This window comes from Callithrix jacchus, chromosome 15 (genome assembly GCF_049354715.1).
Source record: "Callithrix jacchus isolate 240 chromosome 15, calJac240_pri, whole genome shotgun sequence".
NCBI classification, from domain to species: domain Eukaryota; kingdom Metazoa; phylum Chordata; class Mammalia; order Primates; family Cebidae; genus Callithrix; species Callithrix jacchus.
The window spans coordinates 101,634,367-101,646,888 of NC_133516.1; the positions used below are offsets into that span (position 1 = coordinate 101,634,367).

General features: G+C 38.2%; 1 protein-coding gene across 6 annotated transcripts in view; it reads right to left on the minus strand.

The window, feature by feature from the left end:
* The window catches only part of LOC144579619 (uncharacterized), a 634,762-nt gene that overhangs the window by 204,126 nt on the left and 418,114 nt on the right, over positions 1–12,522 (minus strand). The window lies entirely within an intron of this gene.

The following is a 12,522-nucleotide window of genomic DNA, read 5'->3' on the forward strand; positions in this document are numbered from 1 at the left end:
TTTTCCTAAAATAAATTGAGAAGTGAGAAATATAGAAGTAGAAAAATATATAGTGATAAAGATGAATAGATATAGTAATAAATATGTTAAGACATCATTCTATGCAATGCCACGTCTGTGCATCACTCAGGAACAGGTGCTACAAAAGAACCATGTAGGGTTGGAGGGAACCCTAACCCGTTCACTTTACACATGGGATGCGTAAGTGAAGACCCGGTCTGACTACAGGTCTCATCTGTTCTGTCATTACTTTGCTAGTCACTTGCAGCAGTTTTACTTATTCCTGTGATCAACAATAAGAACAAAGCAGAAAAAAAATCAGAAATAGAAAAAAAACAATTATTATTTAGCTTGTACGGTTTTTCCAGATCTGCTTTGCTCAGAACATTTCCTATTTCTAAGGTTGGGACAAGTTGACCTTTAGTTACATCATCAAGTCCACTCCAATATTGAGAATCAATCCTGAACATAGATGGGAAAGGTCTACGAAATGTACTCACTCAGCATTCTCAGGAATGTGGTTGGTCTAATCTTGTCTCAATAACTGAGTCTCTGCCGTATTTCTCTGGTTAACTCTTTCCTAATCCCGAAGTCTTAAAAGAGGATTGCGCTTTTGGCCCTCTAGTCCAGGCATCTGTCTTGATTGCTATACAGTACAGTGACCCCGGGTTTGGAATCCTTTTGTCTTTGCCAGTCTCCAGGAATGACAGCCTGTGACTACAAGCCACATGTGTGACTCAGCTCCTGTTTCTCCTGCTACCCGAGCTGTCCTGGCTCTCTTCACTTTGCTCTGCTTGTCAGCCAGAGGCACCTGCCACTTCAGGTGGCGTTCCCTCTGATGCCAGATGGTGTCTTGTGTAATCTCTTACTCTACGCTACGCTGTCTGCGTTAGGAAGACTGCTGTATAGGCCTTCCTAACATTATCATAGCAAGGCTCAGTGTCCCAGCATTAGCTCTGTATCACCTCATCTTCTTTCCCTAATTGGATCTCACTTCGTCAGCGATTCAGCTTTCATATTGCTGTTGTCCTCAGCCTCCCCAGAAGTTTTGAAGTCGGAAGCAGAGTAGCAATAAGCCAAAGCTCTAGCACTGGAAGAGCAGCCTCTTCTTACCTTTCCCTATGAATATGGAATATGCCCAGCAACTCTGATGTGTGGTGTATTTACCAGCAAGAAGGAAGAAACACTCTCAGTGGCTTATCAGGTTAGGTCATGGTAAGAAACACCTTCAGATCTCAGTGGTTTAAAACAAACAAGCAAAAAAGAAGCACTTATTTCTTGCTAATACCTTACCCCCACATTGGTTTGGTAAGGAAGGGTCTCCTCCTGCCATCACTCGAGGCTTCAACCCTTCCTATCTGCTAGTGTCTTGAACATTTTCAACTCTTGTGACAGAGGAGAAGAGAGCATTTCTTTATGCCTCACATAGGCATTGAGTATTCATCCAGGAAGTGACACATACTTCTGTCACAACGCATTTACCAGAATTAGTTGCTTGACCGCACCCAAGCCCGAAAAGATCTACCAAATGCTTGGAATCGGGAGAAGTGGAAGTTTTGACAAAGAGCATTAATAGCTGGCACTGCAGCCAAGCTCACTGTTAGGATCAAGACCTGCCGTTGCAAACATCAGGAAGCACAGAAAGAAGTGGCAAGACGTAGAGAAAAAGAAACCCCAGTGTCCGGAAAACGAAATACAGCTTGAGCTGCTGAAATGGAGGCAGAGGCAGGAAGCAGGAGTTACAGAGGTGAGAAGCATCACTACTGACAGAAAGAGGTAACACCAAAGGTATCTGCAGCCACCAGAACAGAGGAAAGTGTCCAGTGAAAGTGTTCAGAACGCGGCATTCTGAAGGTACCGGCACGCTAAGCCCTCTATACTTCAATAATCTCCAAAGTTAGCATTTGTTTACACTTCACTAAAAGGGTTGTTATATTCATTTGACTCTATTAATAAGACACATTAACAGTTTCAGTGTCAAACATGAAAATTTGAAATATTAATCTAATTTTCTTACAAGGCTACTTTGGTTTAGGAGTAAAATGGAAGAGCTCTTTGGAATATGGATGCAATTTCCTTTCACGTTCATGGAATGAAGAATGGTGCATGTGAAATGACTTTGGCCACAGAGCTGAGATAGTGTTCAGATGTCAAGAGTTTCTGCTTCCCCTCTCCAGTGTTAATAAATCACTGGTTGCAAAGTTACCTTAGAACATCCTGGCAGGGAAATCTCGAGGGGCACAGATTGCACAGCATGCCTGTTGTGGTGAGGTATAGTGATGTCTGCTTATCTTTGAAAAATATTCCATGTAGAGAAACTATAGCCGGGTTACTTTTTTATTATTATTACACTTTAAGCTCTGAGGTACAGGTGCAGAACGTGCATGTTTGTTACATAGATATACATGTGCCATTGTGTTTTGCTGCATCCATCCCCCTGTCATCTACATTAGGTATTTCTCCTAATGCTATTCCTCCCCAATCCCCTCAACCCCTGCTATCCCTCCAGCAGTCCCCCATCCCCCCAACAGGCCCCAGTGTGTGAAGTCCCCCACCCTGTGTCCATGTGTTCTCATTGTTTAATACCCACTTATGTGTGAGAACGTGCTATGTTTGGTTTTCTGTTCTTGTGTCAGTTTGCTGAGAATGATGGTTTCTGGCTTCATCCATGTCCCTGCAAAGGACATGAATTCATCCTTTTTTATGGCTGCATAGTATTCCATGGCATATATGTGCCACATTTTCTTTATCCAGTCTATCACTGATGGGCATTTGGGTTGGTTAAAGGTCTTTGCTATTGTAAACAGTGATGCAGTGTACATATGTGTGCATGTGTCTTTATAATAGAATGATTTATAATCCTTTGGGTATATATGCAGTAATGGGATTGCTGGGTTACCTTTTACCTTCTGAGATGACCCAGTCTCAATGGATTTCATGAACATCATATGAGAAGATTTTGCTTCTGGTTTAAACCTTAAAAATAAACAATTTATTATGAGATCTCTCCTGAAGATTTCAAACAGGAAATGGCTAATTACACCTTCGTAAGTCCTGTCTTTAAATACATAAAAATAAAAATGGTGGTTATGGCTGGTTTGGGGACCTTCTCTAGCACCTGTACCTACATTCATTCACTTCACTCCTATCTCCAAGAATGGTTTGAAATAAGAACTATGACAAATGACATTTTAAAAAATATTAAAATAATGGATGAAGGCCAGAGAAGTCCTTAGATAATATATGACAACATCTTCAAAAGCAAAGTACTGTGCAGAGTGAGTGCTACCCTGCTGGGGAAAAAATAAAAGCTAGTACTTATTGCTACTTACTTGTTCATGTATAAAAATATTTGGAAGGATACCAAAATGTAATAACAGTGTTTATTTGTGGGTGAGGGGGATGTCATGGGGAGTGCTGTGGAGTGGGAACTGGGAGGATAGGAGAATAGGGAAAGGGACTGGAAGGAGAAAAAGTTTTGCCAGCAAAACACACACATTCACACACACAATTTTTGCCTTATACACATCTTATTCAAAAAGTTTAAAGAGTAGCATGTGACATTAAAATGAATTATTCACTAACAAAATTTAAAGTAAAATAATGGTTAAGACCAAGTAATAAAACCATATCGAATTGGGCATTGGGTGACTTGTATGAAATAAACATGGTGATATAAAGCTTTGTAACATTGAAAAAAATACAATATTTGCCTAAAAAGTTCCATCAGGTTTTTAGGACCTAATTCTGATAATTTATGAAATGTAAAAAATAAGCCAAATTAGAAATGTCAGCATGTTAGTGTAGATCAAATTTATTCTTTCATTTTTGAGAGTGATTTTGAGAACTTTCTAAGAATTAGGGGGCCATTTGTTAGAGCTGTATAATTCCTCTATCATTTGAATGATTCAGGTTAGAGTAGTTTGAGACCATCCAGTGGATGCTGAGTTATATTGGTGCAGCTCCTTAAGAAAAGTTATGGTTTCCCTGAGCCATAGTTTATCTAAATAGACTCAGCATCACAGATCCTCTCTGTAGTGAACTCTTTACTTAATACAATGTTTAAGAGAGAAGTAGAAGACAAAGCACCCCACCACCATGAAACTCTGACACGGTTCTCACTGTTTGACCCTCATCTTCCACACCTCACATTTCCAGCACATAAGTAAAAAACCTTACTTATTTACACAGTACTGCTGCCCTAGAGGCAAGCACTTCTCAATTTTTTCTATCATATAAGTCTTTCCTTCAGGTTCACAGAAAATTCTACATAGTCTCCTATTTTCCTTTCTAAGCCCCAACAAGCTGGGCTTTCTGAAGCGCTCTCAACAAGGTCATTAAGTGCTCTCAGATACTAATTTTTCCATCTATGCTGTATCATATATTATTTGCCAAGACACCGAAACCACAAGGTGGTTGGTGAATAAGATGCTAGCTTCATTCAAGAGATTGAGTTTAAATTTAGAGAGTACTGGTCATCATCAAAGTAGGCAACTGGCCCTCAAAACTGGCCAATTATGTAGTAGAGAGGCCGCATATTACACCCACGCTTATGAGGGAGAACTGTGCTTAATACTCAATGCTTAGCATAATGCCTAGGATAAAATTTGTGTTCTCTGCTCAATATTTGCTGGACCAAAGAATAAACATAATTAGTTTCTACACAAAAACTCCATGATAATACAAATTTACTGAGGACATTCCATCAAAAGCTAAATTTAAGACGGCTTTTTCTTTTTCTGGAAAGCTAGTAATAACTTCTTCTGGCAAACTCATCACTGTGTGGACACCCAGTTACATCAAGTATGGACTAATTATGCACGTAGATTTAGAATGTTGTGATTAAAAAATCAGTTAGATGGGAATGCTTAGTGTATTGATGATAGTCTTTATTGTTCTTAGGTGAGATTCCTGATTGCAAACCCCTTTAACAATTATGTTCTCAGCAAGACTAAAACCTGTCAAGGTGAGGACTTCATCTTCTCTCTCTTTAATCCGCAATTCTACACAAATATCATTATTGATAAAGAAATATAAGAGATAAAGAAATGGATGTTGGCATAAAGTGACTACTTGAGTACCCAGGACTGAACGACTTTCCATAACACATTTTGATCAATGACAACAAGAGAGAATTTTACAGTAAGAATCTTTACCTTGCTAGTTCTCTAGGGATACTGTCCATTCTTTGCTTTGAACTTGGAGGTAAATCAGCAGAATTAAAGAAACCAGGTCAGGCGTGGTGGCTCACGCCTGTAATCCCAGCACTTTGAGAGACTGAGGTGGGCGGATGATCACCTAAGGTCAGGACTTTGAGACCAGCCTGACCAACATGGTTAAACCCTGTCTCTACTTTAAAAATAAAAAAATTAGCCAGGTGTGGTAACGCTCATCTGTAATTCCAGCTACTCAGGAGGCTGAGACAGGAAAATTGTTTGAGCCCCGGAGGTAGAGTTTTCAGTGAGCTAAGATCATGCCACTGCACTCCAGCCTGGGCACAGAGCAGGACTCTGTCAAAAAAAGAAGGGAAGGGAAGGGAAGGGAAGGGGAGGGGAGGGGAGGAGGGGAGGGGAGGAGGGGAGGGGAGGGGAGGAGGGGAGGGGAGGAGGGGAGGGGAGGGGAGGAGGGGAGGGGAGGAGAGGAGGGGAGGGGAGGGGGGGAGGGGAGGGGAGGAGAGGAGGGGAGGGGAGGGGAGGAAGGGAAGAGGGGAGGGGAGGGGGGGAGGGGAGGGGGCGAGGGGAGGGGAGGGGGCGAGGGGAGGGGAGGGGAGGGGAGGGAAGGAAGGAAAGAAGGGGAAGGAAGGAAGGAAGGGGAAGGAAGGAAGAAATGAAAGCAAAGTATTTGGGCAATGCGCTAACTAAACCACCTCATTCACTTTTCAAAATCAAACTCTTGGAATCTAGCCCACTGACACTTTCATTACTTGTTCCATGCCATTATTCACGTAGGGCCCTACAGTCAAACGGTTTGGCCATATATCATTACCAAGAATCATTCTACTGTAACAATCCCACTGACTATATTTAGTCTTCATTAGGCAAGAACTAGCCTGATTTGACTTTAATCTAATAATGCTCTATGACACAGTTATAGGAGTCTGAAGTTGCAGTCATGGACATAACTACTGTTAACAATGTCGCATATAACCAAATTAAATTCCAGTAGCTATGTCTGATATAGAGGAAGGTCCCTTTTCACTTCAGTCTTCGCTTAGTAAAATTTGGACAGTGGTTGAAATTCGAACTCTTATTGCAAAACGTGGTTTTTAGAAAATATCGGGACCAAATCTCTCATTTTCAGAAAGGAGCCCAGAGGCTTGGGGAAGCTGAACTCACTCAGTAAATTTATGTTCCTATGGTAGAAGTTAGAGCAGAAGGTAGCTTTCCAAAATCTTGTAGTTCTATAAATATTGATTCTTTTGGTGCTATGTCATGCTTTCTAGCAACGAAGCTTAAAACAGATAAAGTGGCACAAATGTGATTATTTAAAGAAAAAATCTGAGCTCATTATTTTGTTTTTATGTACTATTTTTGTTACACTGAAAAATCAAAGGCAAGCATATTTAGTGACAATGAAACAGAACGTTTTTTGCTTTCATTACAATGTGTAGTGTTTCCCGATTTTAATATTATTGTTTCAAAAAGAGGGGTCGGCTGGATGCAGTGGCTCATGCCTGTAATCCCAGCACTTTGGGAGGCCAAGGTGGGTGGATCACAAGGTCAGGAGTTCAAGACCAGCCTGGCCAAGATGGTGAAACCCCATCTCTACTAAAAACACGAAACAATTAGCTGGGCATGGTGGCACATACCTGTAGTCCCAGCTACTCTCCAGGCTGAGGCAGAAGAGTTGCCTGAACCCAGGAGGCCAAGATTGCAGTGAGCCAAGATCACGCCACTGCACTCCAGCCTCAGTGACAGAGTGAGACTCCATCTCAAAAAAAAAAAAAAATTTAACGTGAGCTTGTGTTTAAATGTTGGTTACAAAAATATGTATAAAATTTGTTACAGCATTCATAGAAGAGGTTGGTGTCTAAGTATTTCTGATAATGAAATTGTCTTTTCCGCAAATATTGGAACCATTGATTCTTACCAATTTCATGGTGATACTAATACAGCTTTCTATATTTCTCAGAAGAGCACCTTAGGATCACTGCTTCACACGTGCTTAAGATATGCGAGCAAAATTCATTATGACAGAGATTCTCTTCGCACAGATGCATTTGGCAAACAAGTCTCTTATGGCTTACTAGAGGGTGAAGGCAGTTGAAATTATGATTCTCCATTTTACTTATAAGCACTTTTCCATTTTAACATGTTTTCTAAGCTTCAGTAGTCTGAACAGTTTATAGAAGTCGTTGCAACAGAATCATTTCTTCTTGAATGTGGAAATATCCCAGATCCAAGGTAGCTCTTTGTCTTCTGCAAGTTGTTCTTAAGGAATAAATATAAATGTGTTTCTTTAATGATGCACACAGGCAATTTCAAATGAAACGTAAGTTTTGAAGAGAAATTGAACAGAAAGTAGACGCTATCATGGTTTAAATGGAGCTCAGTCTCTGAAAAAAAAAAAAGTCCCTATTATGATCAGTGTAAACTTGAATAGATATTCAACTTTTGCGAAGTAATACAACCCAAGGTGTTACCAGCTAGCGGAGTTTTTCTAGCAGTACCGTCTATACTATAATAGCTTCTGATATCCACATATATACAGAAAGGGTTCCTGTTCCTTGGCCTAATGTGAGCTTCAGGAAGTAAGGTCATTCACTGTGAAGAGTTTTCTGATGCGTTTAAAGGAAAAACCATGTTGGGTAAAGTTAACTCTGGCAAACAATGGAAGTAGCTTCCATTAGGAGAATATTCAGGGCAAAGTGTCAATAAAGAAAAATAATTAAGTAGAAAGCCATGCCTTATTGCAGCAAAAAGAAGGGAAGATAATTTTTACCTGCTATAAAAATATAAATAATTTAAATAATATATAGCAGGTATAGCACAATGGTCCCCAACTATAAGCTTGGCCTACTACTTATTTTAGCATGGATTATCATACCTAGTTCCTTATTTATAAGAACATTTTGAGGGTTATTATTTTACTCTTTTATGAGATTAAAAACCTAAATCATAAAGAGCGCAAACAATTTATTTAAGGCCATGCAGCTATTGAGGAAGAGGTGAGATTCAAATCCAGAGAACCTAATGCCAGTGCCAACTTCTTAATCTCTAAAATATCTAATGTTGGTATCTGCACTTTCTAATGGTTAAATAGACACCTACATAACAGAAATGGTGGGAACTACTGATGGAGAGGAAATATTTTAAAGTCAGAGAAATCTGAGTTCAAATCCCACTTTTGTCACTTGATAGCAGGGTATACTGGGCAAATTTATTGGCTCTCAGTTGCTTCATGTATTGAATAAATCCTGGCTTTAATATTTACTCTTTGCTCACACTAGAACTGTGAATGATCCTTTTTTTTCTTCTCTCTTTTATTTTCTTTATTTATTTTGAGACAGAGTTTCCCTCTTGTTGCCCAGGCTAGAGTGCAATGGTGTGATCTCAGCTCACTGCAACCTCTGCTTCCTGGGTTCGAGCGATTCTCCTGTGCCTCAGCCTCCCAAGTAGCTGGGATTACAGATGTGCGCCACCACTCCCAGCTATATTTTCGTATTATTAGTAGAGAGGGACTTTCACCGTGTTGGCCAGCCTGATCTTGAACTCTTGACTTCAGATGATCTACCCACCTCGGCCTCCCAAAGTGCTGGGATCACAGGCATGGGCTACTGTGCCCAGCCTACCTAACCAATTTAGACTCAATGGGAAGTGTTGTTGAAGCTGCAAAAACTGTTTTAGAACTTGAACAATAATATAGAGTTAAGTTTATATGTGACAATGACTAAGAAGAATCTGAATAAGGACTAGATCTGCATATTTCTGTCCAGTTCACAGTTATATTTTATATTAAAATAATACAAATATTTTTGTATCAACTTTGTTATAAATTTTTAAAAATAAATGTTGAGTTACCAAAAGCTTTCTTAGAGTATTTAGTTCTGTTCTATTATGCTTTAAATAATTATTGAACACAGATAAAATAAACTAACAATTAATTATTATAAGCGCGAAGCTGCTAAGTGTCTCTTCTTACTACCTAGCCTGTAATGAAAGTTAGGAAAACTTTTTATGTATAACCTGAATAACCTGGTATGCAAGCTTATTAAAGCAGAGTCAATGAACTAAATATATTTTCACTTATTGCACCATATTTTTTGTTTTGGATTCTTCTATATTATTTCAAGGGACAAAATGGCTCCTTTTGTTCCTAAGAAAAACATAAAAAAAAATTCACATCATTTTTGTGATCTGCAGAGTTCAACATAATTTGAAATATCTTATTTTGTTTATTAAGCTACAAGGTTTCCAAAATTAGATCAGATGCTTCATACCTAAATGAATATTTGTGATTTTCTATTACGAAAGGTCACAGCAGCATCTTGTTGTGACAATCTAACAAGTAAGTTTTGGAAGTTTAAATATAACATTGTTGAGATAAAATTAATTTTTTCTTACATTAGAACATTTTGTAATATAATTTTAATTGGCTTTACAGTTAATTTTGCCACAGAAAGTTAATGAATTTTATTTATTCCAAATTTATGCTAAAGTTTCTAACATATGTATACAAACATATATGTTTACGCACACACACATAGACACCTACACATATATCCTTGGATAATCTCCAGGAATATATTCCTAACACTGGTCTACAAATAAGTTGAAAATAGCATGGTGAAAACTTTCAGAAATTTGTAATTAGGGGTTGAACAGTTGTTCCATGACTGCTGAAGGCAATTAATGCTTGTGTAAGTATTTAAAGGTCAGATGGGGCAGAGGAAAAATGCTCAAAATAGTATAATGTTAAAATTGGTCACAACAAAAGGGCAATTCCAGAATTTTTACGAGACTAATTCTGAGTGTCTATCATCCTCTCAACTGACATACTTAACATAGACTAATTTTTCTTCTTTTCTAAGTATGTCTAGCTTTACCAAAAAACATAAGTCAAATAAGACAAAATGCATAGAGTTAAAAACCAAAACACAACTCTTCCCCTACAATAATATAAGAATGACATTATTAGAGCAGGTGTTAAATCATCCAAATTCAGCTAAATTTAGTTCCACCAATGACTCAAAGTTGACCTATTACATTAAAAAAATTTTTTTAAAAAGCTGGTTGGTCCAGGGTGAAGTTGAGCTGATATCACACATTAATGGCATAGTTTTTATTTAAGTATTTTTTTCTAGTCTAATTATTGAAGAAAGCAGCAAATGCATCTAAATTTTATTCACTTCCTCTCTTTCATTCACAGTTTCTGTAACATTCCCTGAGCTCTACTCAGTTGGCAGCAATACTGTGCATTCTCCTGGCTGAATGACGATAGTAGATTGGCTGTTGCATCCAACAACTTGGGTTTCCTCAGTGATTTGTCGTGTTTAGGACACAGAGACCACTGCCTCCCCAAGGTCATGTTTTTGAGTGGAAGCCAAAATAGCAGCTATCAGGAGAGCAGGATAACGTCTAGAACCTCTTCAAATGGTGTCTCGCTGATTTTATTGACCGGATTTAGTATACTATTCCTGGCAGAGTACACCATTTCTCCACCATCCCAGACCATTGCACATTACAGCCCAAACAGTGGACTGATCTAGTGGCATTTGTAGAAGAACCAAAGTGCATGTATCATTGACATCAACTATTTCACTGCATTTAATTCTAATCCATCTGCCTTCATGACTTTTGCTCTGAATCCACATATGCCTGGCATCTTATTTCTCCTCCATTTCATAATGGAATGATGGTTCTCCACTTTTTGAGATGTTTCTTTATTCTAATCTGATAATTAGCATTTGAATACCTGCCCCCACCATGTTTTCTTCATGTCTTGTACATCCCTGCCTCTCATTTTACTAATTCGTTCTGTGAAACATTTCAATTCTCTTTATTTTGTACATGCCTTTCAAGTTAATTAAGTTACATCAAGAATCATGAAGACTTTAGTCTTCTGCCAGGAAAATCCTGGAAATGGGCACATTCTTGTTTCTGTAATAGAAGCCACAGCCTAGTAGTCTGTCATATCTAGACCTATACCTCACTGATCTCTTCAGCATTTCTATGCTAGGGTAATAGGAGAGTTTGGGCTACAATATCATCTAAATCTACAAAATTTTGCTCCTCTTTCCCTTCCCAATACCATGATTCATCAACCAACACCCCCCGCCACAATTTATCAGATTATAAAAATATGTGTTAACAACTTCCACACAGTCTGATGTCCTTTAATTCTCACATGTACACACATACAATCATGTGCTTGTCACTAATTGTCCCCACCAGTTAGCTCATTTGAAACTCTTACTGATAAAACCATTTTAGTTGCTATTCTATTTTAAGCAGTTACATCAAGTCAGACATTTTGATAAGTGCTTTATATAATTACATTTAATTTTCTCAATTTGTCTATAGATATTAAATTATTGTTACTAGTCCCTTTTTACAAATATGAAAATAAAGTGATTAAATACCTTGTTTACAGTTATTCAGTTATGAAAGGAGATGCCAAACCTCAAATTTAAGAATGCATAATAGAAAATTCTGTGTCTTTATCCAATAATGTACACTGCCTATACTTTGCTTAACTGTATTCTATCAAGTGTAAAGCTCTGTCAGAAACTGCAACAATAAATATCAACTGGAATTGAAAAGGAAAAGGCCACTTTGCCATTAATCAGGCTGAATGAAAGGTTGAACACAGAAAAAGCTAGCATCTAAATTAGTGGAAAATATTATTTCCACAAGCAAACTCTTCTTTTTGTGACTTCTGTTTGTTTACTGATTATGCCCCCAGAAGTTCTTTGCTTTTCTTATCTGTTACTAGGAACACCTGATTGCTAAAATGCTTTTACCTCATGTCAGCACCCAATCCCTAGATGAACTTGATTCCTTTCGGTTTTGTCTAGAAGAAGCAATGAATCCAGAATTAATACCCTCTACCCTTAAACATTCTGCAGAGTCATGCAGCAAGAACCAAAACCTTACGATGCTTCCCTTGCTCTCTCTCTCGTCAGGTGGCGTTCTGTCATTCCTCTGGAGTGCCCTCCATGCCTGCGTGGAGTCAGTCAGGCTAATTCCCTTAGCTTTAGATTGCTGCTTGGTGGTCTGTGGCTGATTAGGCCTTTAACAATACTTAGTGAATTAATATACATAAGTAATTCCCAGAGGAAGAAATATAGTCACTAAACATTTGAAAGGATACTTAGTGGCTCTTTTAATTAAAATGCATATTGAAATGGTATGCCACATTCATTTATCAATTTGGTAAAGATAATTCAAAAATTTTAAAGATTGTGTGTTACCAAGATCTGGTTAAAAAAAAAAAAAAAAAAAAAGATGGGATCCATGGATACTCTCATAAGGCATTATTTCAAATTTTCTGAAGAAAAATTTAAACTTAAAAGTTTTATTT